The sequence below is a fragment of the Musca domestica genome, unplaced genomic scaffold (assembly GCF_030504385.1).
Source record: "Musca domestica strain aabys unplaced genomic scaffold, Musca_domestica.polishedcontigs.V.1.1 9, whole genome shotgun sequence".
Taxonomy (NCBI): domain Eukaryota; kingdom Metazoa; phylum Arthropoda; class Insecta; order Diptera; family Muscidae; genus Musca; species Musca domestica.
Window position 1 is genome coordinate 1,377,107 of NW_026712435.1, and position 22,792 is coordinate 1,399,898.

At 32.8% G+C, this 22,792-nt stretch overlaps 1 protein-coding gene across 2 annotated transcripts in view; it reads right to left on the reverse strand.

Moving 5' to 3' along the window:
• LOC101898847 (flightin) overlaps positions 1–12,126 on the reverse strand; it is a 59,807-nt gene extending 47,681 nt beyond the window's left edge. The window contains exon 1 of one of the 2 annotated variants that reach the window (XM_059131521.1): positions 12,069–12,126. The gene's annotated coding sequence lies outside the window, so the exon portion shown is untranslated. Of the gene's footprint in view, positions 1–2,838; positions 2,860–12,068 lie in introns of those variants that run through there. The other variant, XM_059131520.1, reaches the window with a different exon arrangement.
• Between the last annotated feature and the right edge of the window lie 10,666 nt (positions 12,127–22,792).

Sequence of the window (22,792 nt, forward strand, 5' to 3'; positions counted from 1 at the left end):
TGAAACATTGACATTGGAAAATTTAAGCGAAGTGGTATTCTACCCCCTTAGAAGCTAAGATGCCGAATAAGGGCAAAATCAATTGAAAAATGTGACCAAGACCCTGAAAAAAGCTGAAATCAAGGGATACCTTCATATAAGGGTTATACCAAAGCATGGTCCCATACAAAATAAAATCTCAAATTACCAACATTTGGAGAGTTTCAAAGGGGATACATCATTTGAGGGGAGCTATATCACAATGCAGACCGACCTGATACATATTTTGTGCAAATGATTCTTCATGTAGCCCCTAGGACTGTATCAAATTTAAAGCTCTATCGTTATTTTTGCGGAGTATAGAGCAACATATTTGAAGGCCTTTGTGCATGGTTAAGCTATGGACCCTAAAAAGTTTGACCCGAGAATCCCACTTTTGGGATTTTATTTTCTACCAAACCCAATTTCCCAACCCCATGATTGTTTGCGGCGCAGACAAATTATATTCGTTATATCATCGTATTTAATACAATTTTCAAACCTCAATTATCAGTATTATAAAGGTAGAATATATACTTTTCATTCAGGTATAATAATACCACTAAAAATTAGTCCTTTTGCATGTTGAATTTTGTTATTTCTACCGAATAAACTGTAATTTAACATTTAAAGTTTCGGTATCAACTGTTTACTGTTGGTTTCCGGATCTTATGTGTTTTGATGCTTTGAGAAGTATATTTTAATCACAATAAAATTTTTTGGTATGGCAACCATAAAATTATATTATGTATAGAAAATATGCCAAATTTCCCATTTTTTTTTTTGGTTTTTTGTTTTCAATAAGAAAGAGGCATTCTGAAACAATTCTACACAAAATTCCATATCAAAATAGAACAGTACATTATTTTAGTTCTGCGATTTTTCCAGAGGATTTTCTCAAAATTTTCTTTCCTGAAAACGTTACCACTGTAATTACAAATAACCAAAAGAAAATTTTAGTCAAATCGGTCCAGCCGTTCTCAACTGATGTGTTACTATACTTATCTAAAATTTTTACATATAGATTGGAAGAAGTAGTTGTGGCCAGTTCCTCTGACCCCAAGTCAGATTACGTCGTATAGTAACTGTAGAACATATATCTTCATGATTGTGGCAAATATTAAGAGTGGGCGTTGCCACTTTTTCTTTGCATAAAAACTAAGTCGTGGTAGGATTAACAATTAAAAAAGTTAAACGGCTGGACCGTTTCCATAATTTTTTTGTACAACTACTGTTAACTTTCCCTCAAACCCTACGGATTTATGTGGGGGCTGAGGAACTGACCGCGCATACTTTTAATCTATCTATATATAAAAGAAAGTTGTGTTAGTTACTACGCTTATACCTCAAGAACCGCTGATCTGATGTTAACGATTCACACAAATTCGGAATTGAATTCAATTGAAATTTTCATTTTGACTTTTGAAGTGTGCAACAGTATTGTTTTATTTTGCATGATTTTTTCCATTTTGACTTACTATTTTCGAATGTACATTTGTAGTGTTTTTTTATTTTACAATTTTGGAGCGGCGGACCTGAATAGATCATGTCAAAATAATTTAACGTGGTCAAACCAAAGTTAAAAGATAATTACTTTTTCAAAATTGCTAAGAAATCAAAGAAAGAGCCTATTACATTGCAAAACTCTAAAATCGGGAAAAATAAGAGAACATTTTTTCAATGGAATCAAATTTCAAAATAAAAGTAGGGACCAAACTTCGTAAGGACTTTTAAACATTCGCTGTAAAAAGCGAACAAGTTGAAGATTTTTTTCATTTGTTTGTTAGTTACTTTTTTTGTTAGTTACTATGCTTATAACTCAAGAACGTTTTGACGGATTTTCACAATTCATACAATTTCGCAATGGAATATTGGAAAAAAATTGCGTAAAATATGCCAATAAAAATATAGAAGAAAATATCCTTTTGACGTGAAATTTTTTCAATTTAAAAACTATATAGAAGTGTACATTTGTAATTGTTTTGAATTCTGAATGAATAATATAAGAAATAATATCAAAAATAAAATAGTACGCAATACAATGTGAAATGGCAATCTTTCATGTCTGAAATTGGCATTTAGCTTCCAACTCCAGGATCTACATCGTGCTTCAGCTGGAAGATGCGAACACATTAAAACAAACAAAAATAACCAACAAAACGTTATGGGGCTAATTTCAAAACGTGGACCTACGTACTTCTTTCATATGACAATAATCCGTCCAGTGAGAACTCAATATGCAAATTCATTGGGACTGCAATCAATGAAATACCGAATATAAAGGGCACAAAATAGATAATAATGGTTACATTCATCAGAACTCTGATAACTTTTCAAAAAACTAAGCACTTTTAGTAATGAAACATTATCTATTGCCTAAAACGACCGTGGTATTCGATCTAAAATATCGAAATTGTATGTTGACAGTTTTACCTTTGAACATCATATCTTAGTAATGACTGAGACCTGGTTAAATGAACGTATTTTAAACTCGGAAATTCTGTCAAATAAATACAACATCTTTAGACGTGACGTGTAAGCAACGGCGGTGGAGTGCTCATAGCTGTCTCCAATACATTTTCTTGCAAATTACTGGATCTTGATTCTTCACTAAATATTGAGTTCATTGCCGTCGAAGTAAAAAACAGTTTGAAAAAAAAATGTTCATAACATGCTCTTATATTCCTCCATCATCACCGCAAATAATTTATAAAAAACATAGCCATGCATTAAAAGCAGTTTTACAAAAAAACTAAGCCAGAGGATCTAATTTGTATACTTGGCGATTTTAATATACCAAACATGTTGTGGAATTTTTACCTGGGGATAAATACCTGCTGCCTGAAAATATACACAAATTTTATGAATTACTAGCTGGCCCGGTCCGCGTTGCCGGCCCGTAGTTTTTGTCTATTATGCATATTTGTCAAAGCATAATTATTCACAGATATGACTGATATAAGTGTTCCCGTACTGGTCGATTAAAAGTGTTTTAAAATACCTGTACCCATATTTAAGCCGTGGGCTTCAAAGGTGTGGATGTGCTATACAAATCTATTAAAAAGTATATATCAATCTTATCCCCATGTAAGGGATCAAATTAATTTTTAGTATGGTAAAAATCGTAGCAAAATCTTCCAGTGAAATGAGCAGTAATTTGGAATTTGCTGTATTTTGTACACCTCATAATTGAGCGCTGAATGAATTAAGAATAGCCAAAGTTAATTACTTTTTTAAGCCATTAGCACCTCAGATTGTCCATTAGCGTTCTTATAAGTCCCCTAACCATGTCGGTCTGTTTGTCCGCCAAAAAGTGGACTTGAGGGGGTACTATTATATGGAAAAAATTCTAAAATTTGTAGATATGTTCATATTTTTGTGTAAGTTTTCACCCCCCAAATACACATTTTTAGCCAAATCCTTTGAAATATGGTAAAATCAGGAGATACTTTTACATGGGCACTACTCCGAGACATCGACCTACATTGAAAACATTCTTCTAGCCCTTATAATCCAATATGACAAATAGAGACCAAATCAAAAATTTAACAGAACAACATAGCATGTCAAACTGAAAAACATTCCGCGTGATTTAAATGAGTAAAAATAGTTTTATCCACCATATTATCATATAGATGTATTTCCCAAATCTACGTTTCCAACCAATATTCTCTTGAGAGTTACAAATCCAATAGAATACAAAATTTTCTTTTCTGACCACACATTATATGTGAAAGTGGACTTGGGGATACTCCAATGTGGGGACTTTACTTAAATAAATTCCTATGTGGCAATTATCTGTATGATGGTTCCCTAACCCCTTAGAGACAAAGATGCCAAATAAGGGCCAAAATATGAAAAAAGTGGCCAAGACCCCAAAAATAGCTTAAATCATATGATGGTTATATAAATATAAAATCGGGTTGTACCCTTATCCGTGAGTTATGATCGATATCATGACCTGCAAAAGTGATTTAAGGTATCTTGAATGTTTGGGAAGAATTCCTGGAAGGATAGAAATCCTTTTCTTACTAAAAGTCCCATTCGCTCTATTATTTTGCACCCTTTAAATTTGGTATTTTACTGATTGTACTTCCAAAGAATTTTGCATTTTGAGCTCTCATTGGACGGATTATTGTCACATGAAAGAAGTAGGTCCACGCTTTGAAATGAGCTCCATTAGGCTTTTTCTGTCATTTTTGGTTGTTTAAATGTGTTCGCAAATACAAATTAAAAAAAAATGACAAAAGGAGAATAGCAAATTGAAAAAATCTTCAACTTGTTCGCTGTTTTATTACAGCAAATGTTTAAAGACCCTTACTATTTTTTTTAAAATTCGATTCCACTGAAAATCTTTTCGATTTTTTCCCGATTTGAGAATTTTTGCAATGAGATCTCTTTTTCGTGATTTTTTAGCGAATTTGAAAAAGTAATTATCTTTTAATTAATAATTATCTTTCTTTTGGTGTGACCGCGTTAAATTATTTCGATATCATCTATTCCGTTTCGCCACCATATAATTCGGTATTACACTTCCATGTAACCCGCCATCAATTTCAGTTCTCAAGAAATCAAGTCAATTAAATAAATTGGTTTTAATATTAGAATTCAAAAATAAAAAATAAAAAACACTACAAATGTACATTAGAAAAAAGCCAGTCAAAATAGAAAAAAATCATGCAAAATAAAACATTACTATTGTACATTTGAAAAGTCAAAATGAAAATGTTAATATATCACATTTTTACGCGATTTTTTTGGATATTATCCTTTTCGGAGAGGAGACAACTCCTAATTTGTGTGAATTGTTAAAATCAGTCCAGCGGTTCTTAAGTTATAAGCGTAGTAACTAACACAACTTACATTTATATATATAGATTCTTCGATACACTTTTTGATCTTGGTATTTTTCAAATAAATTGTATCCGTAACACTTATAATAAGTTATTGGACCTGATATTTGTAAATCAAGTGGATGAATGTTACATTCAACGAATTTCCCGAAGACCAGCACCATCCAACTATCAAAATTAATGTTTCGTTTCCTACTGGAAGCCAAATCATACCCGTGACTCAAAGTGAGAAATCCTTATGTTTTTCGAAAACAAACTTTGAGCAGTTACATGAACTTATGCATACCACAGACTGGGATATCCTGTTGTCTAGCACTTACGATTTAAATGGTGCTATCGATATTTTTTACAAAAGCTATACGATTTTATTGATATTAGCGTACCGAAATATGTAATTAAGAAGCTTTCTGGGCCACCATGGAACTCTACAGCTTTGGCAAAGGCTAAAAATGTGAAAAATAAACAATATAAGAAATATAAAAAGACAGGATCTTCCATTGACTACAGAAGATATTCTGTAGCACGGTCTGAATATACTACTATGAATAATATTTGCTATTCAAATTATCTGACAAAACTCAAAAACAACTTTAAACAGAATCCGAAGTCTTTCTACAAATTTGTCAATTCGAAGCGCAAATCCAACGATTTTCCACCAAATTTAAAGTACGATGATGCTGAATCCTGTGATATAAATGTTATATCTAACATGTTTGCAGACTTCTTCAGTACAACATATTCTACTAAAACATTTGCTGCAATAACTACCCCTTCGAAATCAGCACTAATGAATCAATATCTATTTCACTATTAAACAGCTCTTTGGTTTTAAATGGATTGAAAACTTTAAAGTATAGCTATGATTTTGGACCAGATAATATCCCGAGTTGCATCCTAAGGGGGTGCGCCGATTCTTTTGTTTATCCTCTTACTATAGTGTTCAATGCTTCCATAACTCAAGCTGTTTTTCCTGAGGTTTGGAAAACATCGCATATCATTCCACTCTTTAAAAACGGAAATAAATCTGATGTGGCCAATTACCGAAGAATATCAATATTAAGCGTGATTCCAAAGTTTTCAAACAACTGATTACTGAAAACCTTATCCATTGCATTAGTTCTATCGTTTCACCCTATCAGCACGGATTTCAGAGGAAGTGTTCTACAACAACAAACCTCATTCAGTTCACTACAGTTATAAAGAGTTTAAAGATCCTTATGTTTCAGACCGTGCTACAGAATATCTCCTGTAGTCAATGGAAGATCCTGTCTTTTTATATTTCTTATATTGTTTATTTTTCACATTTTTAGCCTTTGCCAAAGCTGTAGAGTTCCATGGTGGCCCAGAAAGCTTCTTAATTACATATTTCGGTACGCTAATATCAATAAAATCATATAGCTTTTGTAAAAAATATCGATAGCACCATTTAAATCGTAAGTGCTAGACAACAGGATATCCCAGTCTGTGTTATGCATAAGTTGTGAAAATATTTCTTAGCATTTCGGAGATATGTAAGAACCAGTTGCTTCAAAATGATTTGAATTCGTTTGTTAACTGGTGCAACATTAATCTTATGGAAATTAATTATTTGAAATGCAAACTTATGAGAGTCACAAGAAAAAAATTATTGGATACTTGTTACACCCTCGGTGACTATTCTCTGGAAAAAGTTGATACATTCGTTGATCTTGGAGTTGTATTGGATTGTGAAGTTAACTTTAAATCTCATATTTCTGTTTCTACAAACAAAGCAAAATCAGTTCTTGGTTTTGTGAAACGTTGGAGTAAAGAGTTTAAAGATCCTTATGTTTCAAAAAATTTATACATGTCAATTGTTCGCCCAATTTTGGAATACTCTTCGGTCATATGGGATCCAATTTATAAAACACCCAGCGACCGCATCGAGTCTGTTCAAAAACAATTCCTACTTTTCTGTCTACGAAGTTTGAACTTTCATATGATAATCTTCCACCATATGTCTCATTTCTTTATAATGTGATTTTGGGTGATATTTCTGCTGGTTTATCCTTTAACAAGAATTTCAAAAGATTTTAACGCGTTTTATAATTTTATCGATTTTACAATGGATATTAATATTATAAAAAGTAAAATAATAATGTTTTTAAATTCTTAATTTTAATTATACAATTATTGTAAGGAATTATCCATAGACTAATAGATTAAATAAATAAATAAGTACATATATATATATATATATATATATATATATATATATATATATATATATATATATATATATATATATATATATATATATATATATATATTTTGTTACAAACGGAACAAAAAGTTAATATACCCTCCTTTCCAAGGTGGAGGGTATAATAAGCATTAAAGACTAAAATTAAGGTCCGGCTATATACATTAAAAGTTCATTGTGCACTCATTGCGTTCTGTGTCGAAGCTCATTTCTGGGCGTATGGATACATAAATAAGCATAATTGCCGATTTCTAAGTGAAGATCAATAAGGAGCATTGCAAGCTACAGTTTGGTGCGGTTTATGGACTGGTGGCATAATTGTATTTCTTTAAAAATGCTGTGAATCGTAATACATCGGTGAATGGTGAGTGTGAGATGACATCCCTTAGATCATATCCATTTTTATACCCTCAGCCATATGGAACAGGCCAAAACATGTCTCATCGAAATAACTGGTTTAGACCCAAGATATTTTTAAAGAAAATAACTAAACTTGTAGAACGATTTTGTGCAAACCTTACAAATCTCAATATTTTTATCAGTGCTAGGTCAAGTATCACCCTATCAAGTACATGCCCTACATGCTTTAAATTTCGAATAAATTGTCTTCAAATGTCACACATCATTCTGTCAACCCAAGATTAGTGTGACGAAGGATATATCTCTCCATACTTTCTGATACCTCCATTAAACTCATAAAAAGCGAAAGAAGCCTCAAACTCTCTTCAAATTTTACGAATGCACACATATTAATTAACGCAAGATCTTGTGTCAAGATGATAGATATCACCCTTCTGGTACCCCACCCACAAAGGGTCATAATTTTTAATACTTATGCTTTTCCTAAGTTGCGAAACAGTCAGCGATTATATTCAAGCTTGCTGTATTTATATATTTCTCTCAACCAAAAATGTTATATTAATATGGATGTTATGATTTCATATAAAATGGAAATAAATGTTAGATTTTCTTGTAATTTTGCCCATCCTAATATTTTTATCAAGTGTGAAAATTAAATACTTTGTCCCACTACTTCTGGAACCTCGTCCACATTTCAATATTAGCAAAAATTATAATGTATCTCATATACTGTGAATGATGTAGTCGATATAATGAAAGTGATATAGTTGTAATATCAGACTTAAGTCAGACATGAAGTGGATACGAAAAAAGTCGGAGCCTCAACCATAAAGGGGCAAGGATCAGTTTGTCAGTCAGTTTGAATTATCATAACGCCAGTCAAAATCTGTTTAAATAATCGAACATTGGCCAAGGGTATACATCTGTCGGCGAAAAATTTTTTTTTGCATATTTTTTTGCCGAAAATGCAAGAACTTGGCTTGAGTGATACGTGGTTTCTCTCACCTCTCAGCAAAAAAAAAAATGCGATCAACAGATGTCTATATCGATTCAGGGGTATTAGTGAAAATATTGAAGTCACTCACCATGATGTTTGACAAGATTGATACTCTAATTCCTAACAGGAACGAATGGAACGGAGACAACCTGTCTCTAATCGGAATGCCGGTATATTCAGGCAGATCAAGGTGGAAGAAGGCATGCGAGCCAGCGTCTTCTGCAAGCAACTAGAAATGACAAACTCTTGCAAGCTGGATGAAAAGTGCAGATTTTTTCAAGCAAAGATCTTGGCGATCAAAAAAGCGGTAGAATTAAAATTGTGATGAATGAAATAACTGAACTGGTAACTATTTATGTAGATAGTCAAACGGCTTTAAATCTATTTAATCTTACAAAATCAATTAAGATGCAGTCCTGAGGTGTAGAACAGCCCTGGGAGATCTGCATACTACTATCCGTCTTTGCTGGGTATCTGGTCATTGTAATATTGAAGTAAATGAGAAATCCGATGAATGCATAAGGATGGGCTCGCAGTCAACAGTCCTTGAAACCGACGACTTTGCAACAGAGCATTATAACTACTCCTTAAGAAGAAAGCCAAAAGATTGTGGTTCAAAGAATAAGGTTGTTCTTTCTTTTCTCTCTATTTATATTTGGTACTTCGAGCCAAATACTAAGAATTGAAATAGCAACCAAACCTTTCGGTTGGTTTTTCTTTTCTCGCCCTTTTACATTGGTCAATCGAGCCTTCACTTTTGTCAAAGTGAAACGAATTAGCGACCACAAAACGAAAATAGTAGGAGTTTTCCCCCACCAGTGGTAAGAGACTCACTACAAGCAGAAGTAGCTATTCTTCAAAAAAAGAGGAGAAAAGCTACCAATAAAAATCCGTTGAGGGGTAAAATTATAAAGAGCCATAAGGGCAAAATTTAAACATATATATTTAAAAAAAAGACCCACGGGGCAAATTAAAAAAAAAAAAAACGAAAAGAGGACAACAAAAGTCCCAATAAAACCAAAAAAAAAAATACAAATTTGAAAAGAGGACATCAAAAGTCCAAAATAAAAAAGAAACAAATTAAAAAAAAAATAGAAAAAGAAAAAGGCAATATAAAAAAGTTTTTAAAAGAGGACAAATAGTCCCATCTAAAACATTTAAATTAAAAATGAATAAAAAATTGAAGAAGATATCACCACTTTGGCAGTCTATTTCCAGTTGTTAACGTCGACGTCAGCCTTTGAAAAGGTGAAACACGTCGCGGCATGGAAGGTACTGGTAGAAAATTCATATTACCAGTTACGACGGTACTTGAGGGTACACCACAAATACTTTCCAACCCATATGAAGACATTACCCTGTGATGTGGATATGTGTATGTTATCGGCAATGAAGCTTTTAGCAACCCGGAGTCGCAATTACACAGACTTGGACATCGATGAAGAAATCGAAGATTCGATGAAACCTCCATCACGATGGATACTCTCGCTGAAATATGACCATTTAACTTGGGAAGAGCAAGTGGAAGAAAACAGACAACTTAGCTATGTCGAAACAAAGGAAGATAACGACAGAGAATTAGAAGATGGTTTGTACGAACAAATGCAAGCCTATGAAAATAATTTACAATCTCTGCAGGGACAAGCAAGCGAACTGCGTTCTCAACTAACAATCGAAGTGGAAAAAAGTGAAATGATATTGAGAAATGCGAAGGCCCACGAAAAATATCTGCTCGCCAAATCTGAAGAAAACCTGCGGGCCAAAGATGAAGAATTCGAAGAAAAACACCGTGTTCAGAAAGATCAAGTGCGACATCTGAAAACGAAGTTAGAGAAAGTCTTGGAAGCTGAGAAAGATGACCTGTCCAAGCAACTAGCAAGTGTAAGAGAGGGACATAATGCTGTTAATCTAAAACAGATTCGATGTTTAGAAGGAAATATTGTGAAGTGTTTCCCGCCGGCAAGTCCTCATTTTGAGGAAAGGAAAGAAGAAGAAAATTCCACCCTGACCAATGATGAACTCGAAAAACATAATTATATTGGAGTAAAGGAAAAAGGAATAAAGGAGTTACGCACAGAAGGTCCCATCAGTTCCAACGAGTATGGAAATGAATTTATCGAAGAAGTGGGAAAAAACAAACAAAGTTCTCTGGTTCCAGTTCCTGATGGGTATTGCCTTAGCGAAATCAATAGCAAACCACCAATAACCTTAAGAACGGAACACGACAACACAGAGCATACCAGGGAGCCAATGGAAATCATTTCCGACGTGAATGATGGCAGTCTGCATCGATGGACTATTAATGCGGTATGGAGAATGAAGCCGGCAGATAAAGGTGGTGGCATTGGCAAGAAGGACTGGACAAAGAAATGGAGTCGTTTCCTGGAAGCAGTTACTTAATTTAATATTTAAATTGTTTGAGCGTATATAGTTACTTTCCTTTTCATATTTTTATATTTAAATATTTTATAGTATACATTTATTCAACTTTATAAAAATACAGTCCACTATTAACATACACATTTAAGCCGCCCGGGAGAATGTACAAAATACTTTGTACATACTTTTGAGTGCGATTGAGGCGCTGGGAAAATGAAGCAATAAAAAATAAATGTTCTAAAATTAAATATTTCCCAGCCGCCATAAAATATCACTTGTGAAGAATTCAGTGATCTTGTGCGCTGACGCATACGATAATGTGAGAGATAATAAAGGTTATGACCCACACGCACATATATTGATGCGCTCAGTAGATGCACAAGACAACTTGAATGATATGTCAAGCAGCCCTGCAATGTTCTCCATTCAATATTAGAATAGATAAGAACAATTGTGTGGCTGCGACTAGGTTAAGTTAGATTAGTTTCAGTAGTACGTAAGGAACATATTTTAGAAATAAAATCAGAATTGAATCAACAGCCAAACCTTTCGGTTGGTTTTCTCTTCTCATTCACGAATTATGATCTCAGTATGCATTCAGAAACTAGGGACCATTTTAATAAGGATGTCCGTATGTGAAGAATGTCCACAATACTTTAAAAATTTTATTTTTATGTGTGTTCCATCAATGGGAAGCTCAGAATATTTCTCAATGTACTAGAGAGGTCCCGTTTAATCGTGTTTTATGGCAAATCCACTTCCTACCCAAACTTACTGCGATAATAAAAGAGCACAACTTGTGATTAAAAATCCAGCTATGGAAGAGCAAAATGAATGGATTGATAAACGTTACAAGTACTTATGGACTAGTATGGGAAGAATGCAACTGAACTTGAAAAAAAATATATATTGGAATATTTGAATAGATTTTTTTGGTTGTAGTTCGTTACTCATTGCGAGCTTCTGTTTCAATGTTTAAAAGAAAATATCCGCCATATCTCGAATTCAATATTTTCTAACATTAAATACAAATTTCCGAAAAGTTAAAGAATCTGTTTTTTTCCTCCGTTACACTAAGAGTGCAAGAATTCGAAGTTTTCTAAAACAGCGGTGTTCTTTCCAGTACTTTTCGCGCCCTTAAGTCGGGCCTACAGTTAAAAACTTCATAGTTAAATTTATTTTTATCAAAATTATAACACTTATATATCGTTTTATTTCATATTTCAATGGTGGTACCTACTTTGAAAAGAATTTAGCCAAAACTCACCTCTTAATGTTACTGACAAAACGACTTATTAGAAGAGTAGTATAAAAAAGACTAACGACAGTAATATAAAAAAGCAAACGTCTCGGTTGTCTATCGTGCCAAACATTTTAAACACATTTTAGTTAACGCCTATGCGGAAATAACTGATTTGAAAATTTAATTTGTCGTGTAAAAATATATCTGTGTTTTGACAACAAATGCTTTTTTCAAGTGAAAAACAAAATCGCAGTTTTTTTACCGAAATATAAACGATAAGAAGCTAAAACTGTGCTTCGGTTATTGGTACATAACTCGATCAAAGTTGTTTGTTTATGATGCAAAAACTACATATAACTGCATTCATTGAACAATATTCTCCAAAAACTCTTTGCGGAGCGTAGTTTTATAGAAATGACCACAAGCAGCACAAATTCTAATGAATATAATACATAAAATGTGGAAAAAAATCGACCACAAAACTGAAGCAATCGGTATTTTATATAATCCAAGACAAAGTTATACACTAATCACTTGAAAAAAAATGGATAATACTCCCCACAGTTTATATCGTTATCATTTTCCTTTGACGACAAATAATTTTAAAATCTTTGTTTAGTGTTAATCTGTATGCATAACAAGTGAAAATTCGGGATTAAATATTGGGTCCACTTCCATTATTGCCAGTAAAATCAGTTAGTGAATAGTCTTAAAACTCTAAATAATAGTAATAATTTTATATAATTGTATAGTATTGACCGAAGCGGCAATTTAATAAATTATGTATTGAAAAAATTACATATGTAGAATATGTTTTGTATTGTGTCCAACGGATTACTTAAGCAGATAGTATTACATAAGATTACACCAATTATACAAATGTACAAGTATTAGGTTAAAGATAAACAATGCTCTTAACATTAAAATTCTTCATTCAAGTGATGGAAGATCAATTAACAATAATCAGCTCTTAAAATGTGGATGAAATTCAGAATAGCTCCAATATAACCAAGTAAAGCGAAAATTAACAAGTTAAAAAGCAGTAAGTTCGGCCGGGCCGAACTTTGAATACCCTCCACCATTTGGAACGAATTTGGAAATTTTCAAAAATTATAATCTGTTAAACTCTTACAAATATCGAATATAGCCGTTATATTGGGGTCTACATAGGCATTGTTTGTCATAAGCCATTACTATATTCAAATTCGAAACTTGAAATAAACGGTGAATAATGTATCTAAAATCATCAAAATAGCGTATATAGGGAGGGATATATATATATATATATATATATATATATATATATCTGTCATATGCTGTAGCATCTATTACGATCTTCAAATACGACATCTCAAACAATTTCAGTGAGTATTGAGTATTTTCTGTCTGAAAATTGTCTATGCAGGTCCAGGTCTTCGTTTAGGCCTCATATATCAGTACCTCCTTAAATTCGGTATTTTGACGTGTTTAGGTATAATACTCACTGAAATTGTTTAAGATGTCGTAATTTATGGGCTCGAAAACCGCTGAATAGATTTTCCTGCAAACTTTCCATATATACTGCAACATATATATATACATATATTATATATATATATATATATATATATATATATATATATATATATATATATATATATATATATATATATATATATATATATATATATATATATATATATATATATGTATATATATATATATATATATATATAATTCCGGTGAATAATGTCGCTGTCGTGGACCTGCACACACAATTTTCTGTCTTAAACTGTAGTATCCCTTTCGAACTTCAAATATCTGATTTGAAACAATTACGGTGAATAATGTCGCTAAAATCATCTAAATACCAAAACTTTAGCCTTCTATCTCTATTCGTTTGAAAGATTGCGTGATTACAATAGACAGACAGACGGACATCGCTTAATCGACTTAGAATTTTACGCCGATCAAGAATATATATACTTCGTTGGGTCTAACATGAGTATTTCGAGGAGTTACAAACGGAATGACAAAGTTAATATACCCTCCATAGTATGGTGAAGGGTATAAAAATGAATATGGACTGATGCAGTTTTATCAGAGCAAACCTTACAACATGGACTATACAATATACAGTTTTTTTCTTATAGTGGACGAACCAAACAAATACTCATTTTGTTATGTAGGGATCGTCGAACTCTTTGGAACATAGCTTGGCAAAACCAAGTCAAAAATTTGCTTTATTAATCAATATACAGATACAATCGGGTTTACGGAGCTAAGACAAATTAAAAAAATCGTAAATAAATTACAATTCTCTGATGCAGTGCTTTGGAGTTTCATACTGCTGGGATATTTCAATGTCTTCCTTTTGTGATTTTGCATCAGATTTTGTTTCAGCTTTATAAAATATTGAGAATAACATTTGGAGTTTTCAGAGTTGTATCTGAGACATATACATAATGTAGAAAGCAGATTTTTCAAAAGTACTTTTTGCAAATTTTGTTTTGAGATAATAAGTGTGTTGGGTTAGTACATTTCTTGACTTAAAAATAATATTCGGATTTTAGCGTCATTCGGATTTTAGCGTCATTATTAACCGGAATCGTTTCAAATTTGGTATTTGAAGTTCATAATGGATACTACAGCCTATGACAGAAAATTTTCTATACAGGTCACGTCTTCGTATATCCCCTATACAACGGTACCTCCCTATATTCGGTATTTTAATGATTTTAGCGACATTATTCACCGGAATTGTTTCAAATTTGGTATTTGAAGTTCATAATGGATACTACAGCCTATGACAGAAAATTTTCTATACAGGTCACGTCTTCGTATAGCCTCCATATAACGGTACCTCCCAATATTCGGTATTTTGATGATTTTATCGTCATTGTTCACCGGAATTGTATCAAATTACATTTTTAGAATTCGTAATGGGATCCACAGACAGAAAATTGTCTATGCAGGTCCAGGTCTTCGTTTAGGCCTCCCTAAATTCGGTATTTTGACGTGTTTAGGTATAATACTCACTAAAATTGTTTGAGATGTCGTAATTTATGGACTCGAAAACCGCTGAATAGATTTTCCTGCAAAATTTCCATATATACTGCAACATATATATATATATATATATATATATATATATATATATATATATATATATATATATATATATATATATATATATATATATATATATATATATATATATTGTTTATTTATGTAATTTATGGACTCGAAAACCGCAAAATTTCCATATATACTGTAACATCGCCTGAAAGTAACATAGGCTATATACATTTTTGAATTTCCACTTGGAACTGGAGATATAGCATCAGAATCGGAGGTACCTCCCAAAAATTTAGATTTTATATGCACATATCTATTGATTGGTTGAAGATACAGTCTCCAAATTTGGAGTACATAACGGAATTTGGAACAAAAATAAGTTTGCCAAATTATATTGTAATCGGTTCAGATTTGGATATAGCTCCCATATATATTTTCGACCGATTTCGTTCATTTGATGCCTCAAACACAATATGAATGTTCGATTCCAATGAAATTTGGAATGTGTGACGGGATTTAATCCGAAAATAAATTTGTCAAATTATATTGAAATCGGTTCAGATTTGGATATAGCTCCCATATATATTTTCGGCCGATTTCAAGCATATGATGCACCAAACACGCTATATATCCCCAATTTCAATGAAATTTGAAACGTGTGATAGATTTTATCTAAAAAATTGATTTCCCAAATTATATTGAAATCTGTTCAGATTTGGATATAGCTCCCATATACATTTTCGGCCGATTTCATGTATTTGGTGGACCAAACACGATATGTATTTCCAATTGTAATGAAATTTAAAATAAGTAACGGAATTGGGAGCCAAAATGAATTTGTCAAATTAAATTGAAATCGGTTCAGATTTGGATATAGCTCCCATATATATTTTCGACCGATTTCATGTATTTGATGCACCAAACACGCTATGTATCTCTAATTTCAATGAAATTTGGAATGTGTAGCGGAAATTAAAACAAATATACATTTGTCAAATTATATTAAAATCGGTTAAGATTTGGATATAGCTCTCATATATATTTTCGACCGATTTCATGTATTTTATGCACCATACACGATATGTATGTTCGATTCCAAAGAAATTTGGAATATGTAACGGGATTTTGATTAGAAAATAAATTAGTCAAATTATATTAAAATCGGTTCAGATTTAGATACAGCTCCCATATATATTTTCCGCCGATTTCACATATTTGATGCACCCAAAGCGAGAGGGACAAAATCTGGCACCAGCAAAAATTGCCAAATTATATTGAAATCAGTTGAGGTTTGGATATAGCTAACATATATATTTCGGCCGATTTCATACATATTATGCACCAAACACGATATATATGACCGATTCCAATGAAATTCAGAATGTGTGGCGGCATTTGGTTATAATAATAAATGTGATAAACTAATTGGAAATAAGTTAAGATTTGGATGTAGCTCCCATATATATATTCTCGGCCGATTTCACATATTTGACGCACCAATTTCAATGAAATATGAAAGGTGTGGCGGAGTTTGGTGTAAAAGTAATTTTTTTAAAATTATATTTAAATCGGATCAGATTGGGATATGATTTTAATAAGAACCATTGACCCACAACGCCTTAGGCTAACACTAAAAAACAACACAACAATTTATTTGAAATATGCTTATTACGGCGAAGTATGTTGCTATCTCGAATTCACTATAGAAATGCCACTCTACTTAAAAAAATTGCAGTTTCCTGCACGCTTGGTATTTGCTATGAAATAAATAAATCCAAGGGACAAACCCTTCGTGTATTCATGTCATGTTACTGCTTTTGTAATGATTTTGTTTATTAACGCATTAAAATAGTGCAATATTTTTTTTTTAAATTTGTTTTTCTTTATCCAACATATATTCGTAAATAAAATTTTGAATGCATATAAAATCCAAATGGGTAGCGAAGCGTACCGGGTTCAGCTAGTATATATATATATATATATATATATATATATATATATATATATATATATATATATATTGTTTAAAGTTGTTTGTTTATGATGCAAAAACTACATATAACTGCATTCATTGAACAATATTCTCCAAAAACTCTTTGCGGAGTGTAGTTTTATAGAAATGACCACAAGCAGCACAAATTCTAATGAATATAATACATAAAATGCGGAAAAAATCGACCACAAAACTGAAGCAATCGGTATTTTATATAATCCAAGACAAAGTTATACACTAATCACTTAAAAAAAATTGCAAATACTCCCCACAGTTTATATCGTTATCATTTTCCTTTGACGACAAATAATTTTAAAATCTTTGTTTAGTGTTAATCTGTATGCATAACAAGTGAAAATTCGGGATTAAATATTGGGTCCACTTCCATTATTGCCAGTAAAATCAGTTAGTGAATAGTCTTAAAACTCTAAATAATAGTAATAATTTTATATATTGTATAGTATTGACAGTAGCGGCAATTTAATAAATTATGTATTGAAAAAATTACATATGTAGAATATGTTTTGTATTGTGTCCAACGGATTACTTAAGCAGATAGTATTACATAAGATTATACCAATTATACAAATGTACAAGTATTAGTTTAAAGATAAACAATGCTCTTAACATTAAAACATAATGTACTAACCCAACCCACTTATTATCTCAAAACAAAATTTGCAAAAAGTACTTTTGAAAAATCTGCTTTCTACATTATGTATATGTCTCAGATACAACTCTGAAAACTCCAAATGTTATTCTCAATATTTTATAAAGCTGAAACAAAATCTGATGTAATTTATTTACGATTTTCTTAATATGTCTTAGCACCGTAAACTCCATTGTATTTGTATATTGATTAATAAAGCAAAATCTTGACTTGGTTTTGCCAAGCTATGTTCCAAAGAGTTCGACGATCCCTACATAACAAAATGAGTATTTGTTTGGTTCGTCCACTATAAGAAAAAAACTGTATATTGTATAGTCCATGTTGTAAGGTTTGCTCTGATAAAACTGAATGAGTCCATATTCATTTTTATACCCTTCACAATACTATGGAGGGTATATTAACTTTGTCATTCCCTTTGTAACTCCTCGAAATACTCATGTTAGACGCAACAAAGTATATATATATTCTTGATCGGCGTAAAATTCTAAGTCGATTAAGCGATGTCCGTCTGTCTGTCTGTATATATATGGTTGAAGAAATAAGGTCCGATGATGCCACCAGCGTGAAAACCGCAACATACGGTTCATTTTTTCGCCACTCCATATGCGACAATTTTTTTTTTTGTTTGTTTCTTTTTTGCTTATTAACCCGTTTAGCTAAAAATGCGCCTCATCGCTGAACACAATTTTGCTATAAAACAACGGCGACTGATTTTCAAAGTAAATTTGGATAATTTCGTTGCGTTGTTCAAGCGCGAGTCTATTCATGGTGATTTGTCAGAGTATATTGAAACAAATAAAAAAAAATTTCATCAAAATTTAATTTTTTAACAATTTTAAGTTCTACCTAGCTTAAAAACACCCTTTATTATTATTATTTTTTTTAAGGCAACAAATGTACTAACCCAACCCACTACTTTTGAAAAATCTGCTTTCTATGGCTTATTACAACAGACAGCGTGATTACAACAGACAGACGGACAGACATACAGATAGACGCTGATCGACTAACCGATGTACACCAAACTCCAAATTTAATTTAATTATACATGATTTTTGTAATGAAAATATAAAAACCAATAAAAAGCATCAACATATTTCTGCTGTAATTTAATAAACAGGGTATTTTAATAAACACAATAATCTAAAAAAAATCTTCATACGAAGTGTTCTGATGAGTTAACTCCTAAAGTCATCACAGGTATGACAGGAGAAACCAAAACTAGAACACGAACACGGAACTGACTTTATTTGCAACATATCTTTATCTCTAATGGTTCATTCTAATGATTTCCCTACATGCTATATGGTCATGCTCTTAATATTAAGTTAGGTTGAAAAGGGGGGCTAAAATGATTGCCACGTGTCCTGGTGCACATACACTTAGGCCAGTATTGGTCTGTTGTGCGCTCAAGACTACAAGGTTTTTGAAAGAAAACAGAAAGTTTACAGTCTATTATTTTGAAATTTAGTTGCTTTAACCAAAATTCCTTGCTTTTTTAAACGCTGGGCATTGGCAGAGAAAATGCTGCGAAGTTTCATCATCTTCCTCGCATCAAAGCGTACTGAGTCATGTTGGGAATAGTTGTTGATTGAATTTATACATTACTGTTTTGAATGTTATGGCTTTTATAGCGATTTTATTGTCCCTTCGGACGTCTCAGACAGATCAGTTTAGACACTATGCGGTCGTCCGGACCACCGCTTGAAGGATCGTATTATGATCGGGCAAGCGGAAAGAGATTACGGTATATGGTTCCTCAGTGAAAATCCCTCACTGAGCCGCCTATATAACAACAGTTTCCAGTCGGCATTTGTGATAGAAATTCGTCGATCCAAGATTCCCTGATGAATATTAAAGTTTCACAAGAGGCAGCTGCAATTGTTTCCGATATTTTTTTTTTCGTTCGTTCCCACGCCTCTCACTCCCACCCCTGCCGACCGAGGGGCGACCTCCCCATACGTAGGGAGCGCGTATACACCAAAGACCGGGAATGGTGGGTTAGTTGTGAGTTAGTGGTGCCAGCTGCAGTCTAGTACATCACACATAACATAAAAATACACTATAGAGAAAGGAATTAGAGCAAAACATACAACAAATATAAACAAATAACAGTGAAAATAATATGTTAAACAAAGACTACTGTTCAAAGGCTGGTGTCTATTGTTTCCGCAGAGGGAATTGTGGACTAGGTGCCGTTAAAATGAACTTAAAGATTCTGACAACTAGTGCTCAAAGGCTGGGTCTCCTGGTTCCGCAAAGGGAGATGTAGATCAGGTGCCGCAAAAAATGAGCTTTTTAAAATAAAAAAATAGGTAAGTGAACATATACAATCACATGTGGAGAATAGATATTTTAATAGAGTTCAACGAATTACTTAAACAAATACTATTACATAGACCATTATAAATTACACATAACAATCTCAATGGGTTACTGATTGCGAAATTAGTTCTTGCGAGAGATAACTTTAAAGGTTCGAAATAACGAGTTCTACGAGAAGGAATATTATAAGTAACTTCCCCAGTTAAAAAATGAGAATCAATCAAACAGCGTGTTAATTTGATAATAAATAACGCTCTTAGCATAAACCGCCTCCTTTCAAGTGTTGGGAGATCAATTAACAGTAAACGATTTTCATAAGGTGGAAGTAATTCTGACGGGTTCCAGTTGAATTGAACTTGAACTGATTCGATTTTATCTGAGTAGCATTTATAAAAAGGACTCCACAGAATACATCCGTACTCTAATATTGGGCGAACTAAGCTTACAAATAATCTTTTGGTGACATATGGATCATCGAACTCTTTAGACCAGCGTTTTATGAAACCTAATAAAGATTTGGCTTTATTAACACATGAGTCAATATGTAAATGAAAACGTACTTTAGGATCTAGAATAACACGGAGGTCAGTAAAGGAATCAACATTTTCTAATTTGTATGAACCGATAAAGTAGTTAGAATGTATTGGCTGAGATCTTGAAAAGGAAAATTTTTTGCATTTCTTAAGATTAAGGGACATAACATTGGCACTGCACCAGTTCACAAGGGGATGTAAATCGTACTGTAAGAAAGTCGAATCGTCAAGGGAATATATATGCATGTAAAGCTCCACGTCATCAGTATACAATAGTATTTTAGAGAATCGAATGTGATACGGGAGATCATTAAGATACAGAACAAAAAGTAAAGGACCCAAATGACTACCCTGAGGTACGCCAGAAGAAACAACAATATTTTTTGAAAACGAATCATTGAAAATAACTTTTTGGGTACGACCCTCCAAGTATGATGAAATCCAGCCTAACAGAGCAGTCGGAGAAACCCATAGAATCGAGTTTATATAGCAAAAGCTTATGCACTACGGTATCAAAGGCTTTACTGAAGTCTGTATAAATAGCGTCAGTTTGTTGTTTATTTATACACAAACTCACAAAGATTAGAAGTAGTAGATCTACCTTTCAAAAAAGCATGCTGAAAAGGTGATAATATGCTTTTTATAAAATGTGACATCCGACGTGAGACTAAGAGTTCGAAAAGTTTAGGAATGGCACTTAACTTAGCAATACTTCTGTAGTTATCTATGAAACGTCTATTGCCTGATTTATGAAGTGGAATAACTAAACTCGATCTCCAGGAGCTTGGAAAATGACCTATTTTCAAGGAGTAATTAAATATTTTAGTCAAAGGTAAGTATAATTCTCTAGCACAAGATTTTAAAATATAGGTTGGAACACCGTCAGGGCCAGGGGAAAATGAGGAGCGTAATGTCTTTAAACCATTTAAGACTTCGTCTTCGGTTAAGATAATGCAGGGAAAGTGATTCAATGAAGTGGTATGAATTTCGCAAGGGCCTCTAGATGTGCCCTGGGTATAGGAAGACTGAAAAAAGTCAGCAAATAAATTTGCAATTGCAAGATTGTCTGAAGACTCTTTACTACCAAGTTTCATGCTGAGGGGAAATTTCTGAGCTCTCCTTTTGGAGTTTACAAATTTAAAGAAATTCTTAGGATTGTTTAATAAATTCTAAATGCTGAGAATAACATTTGGAGTTTTCCGAATTATATCTATTTCTTGCCATGGATTATTTTAAATAATTTACGGCAGTGTTAGATTTTTTGGAATTTTTAAAAAGTCTATTTTTAATATTACGTAGACGTCTTAGTGTAGGTGTAAACCAAGCAGGGCCTTGGTCAACTAATGGTTTTGCCATTGGTACGGAGCTGTTCATAAAATTTAGGAACACGTGAATCAATGTCGCCATTGATGCACCACATAGAACCTGATAAGAGAGAGAGCGTAGTAGGGGTATATTGGCCTTCGCAAAAATTCGCCTACCAGATAAATATTAATAATATTGGACAGAGTGTTCCTTAATTCAAGGTTTAAAAGGAGCGTTGGATGATATGTATCCTCAGGAATTACAAATGGAAGACTTCTACAAAGCGAAATATTTAGGGAAAATCTAGGAGTCGTTCCTTACCATTGAGTATAAAATTTACTTGGTATAAACAAAGTTCATAAATCTTATCCCAAAAAGCGTCGAGTACAACTGGGTAAGTAGAGGGTACATAATCTAATTTATTATCACCCGAGACCCAAGAAACATTAGGAAGATTAAAATCACCCATGCAAATCAAAGTAGAGTTATCTGTTAGCAAAGAGGAAACTTTTCCAATAAGATCAGCGTGATTTAAGTAAGTTTCAACCCCTGAATTGGGTGTAATATAAGAGCAGGTTATATATATTGTATTACCAAAGACTATTAGCTTTGTACAAACAAATTCATTATTTGGGTCGAAAAAAATATCGACAGCTTCCGAAGGAATCGAGTGGTGGACTGCAATCAGAACCCCACCACCTTTTTTATTCAACCTGTCCTTTCTGAAAATTAGATAATTATCGGGAAATATTTCTGTATCAAGAATATCAGGTTTGAGCCAAGTTTCAGTAAAAACAATTATTTTATGTTCACAGTATACACTTTTAAGAAAAACATC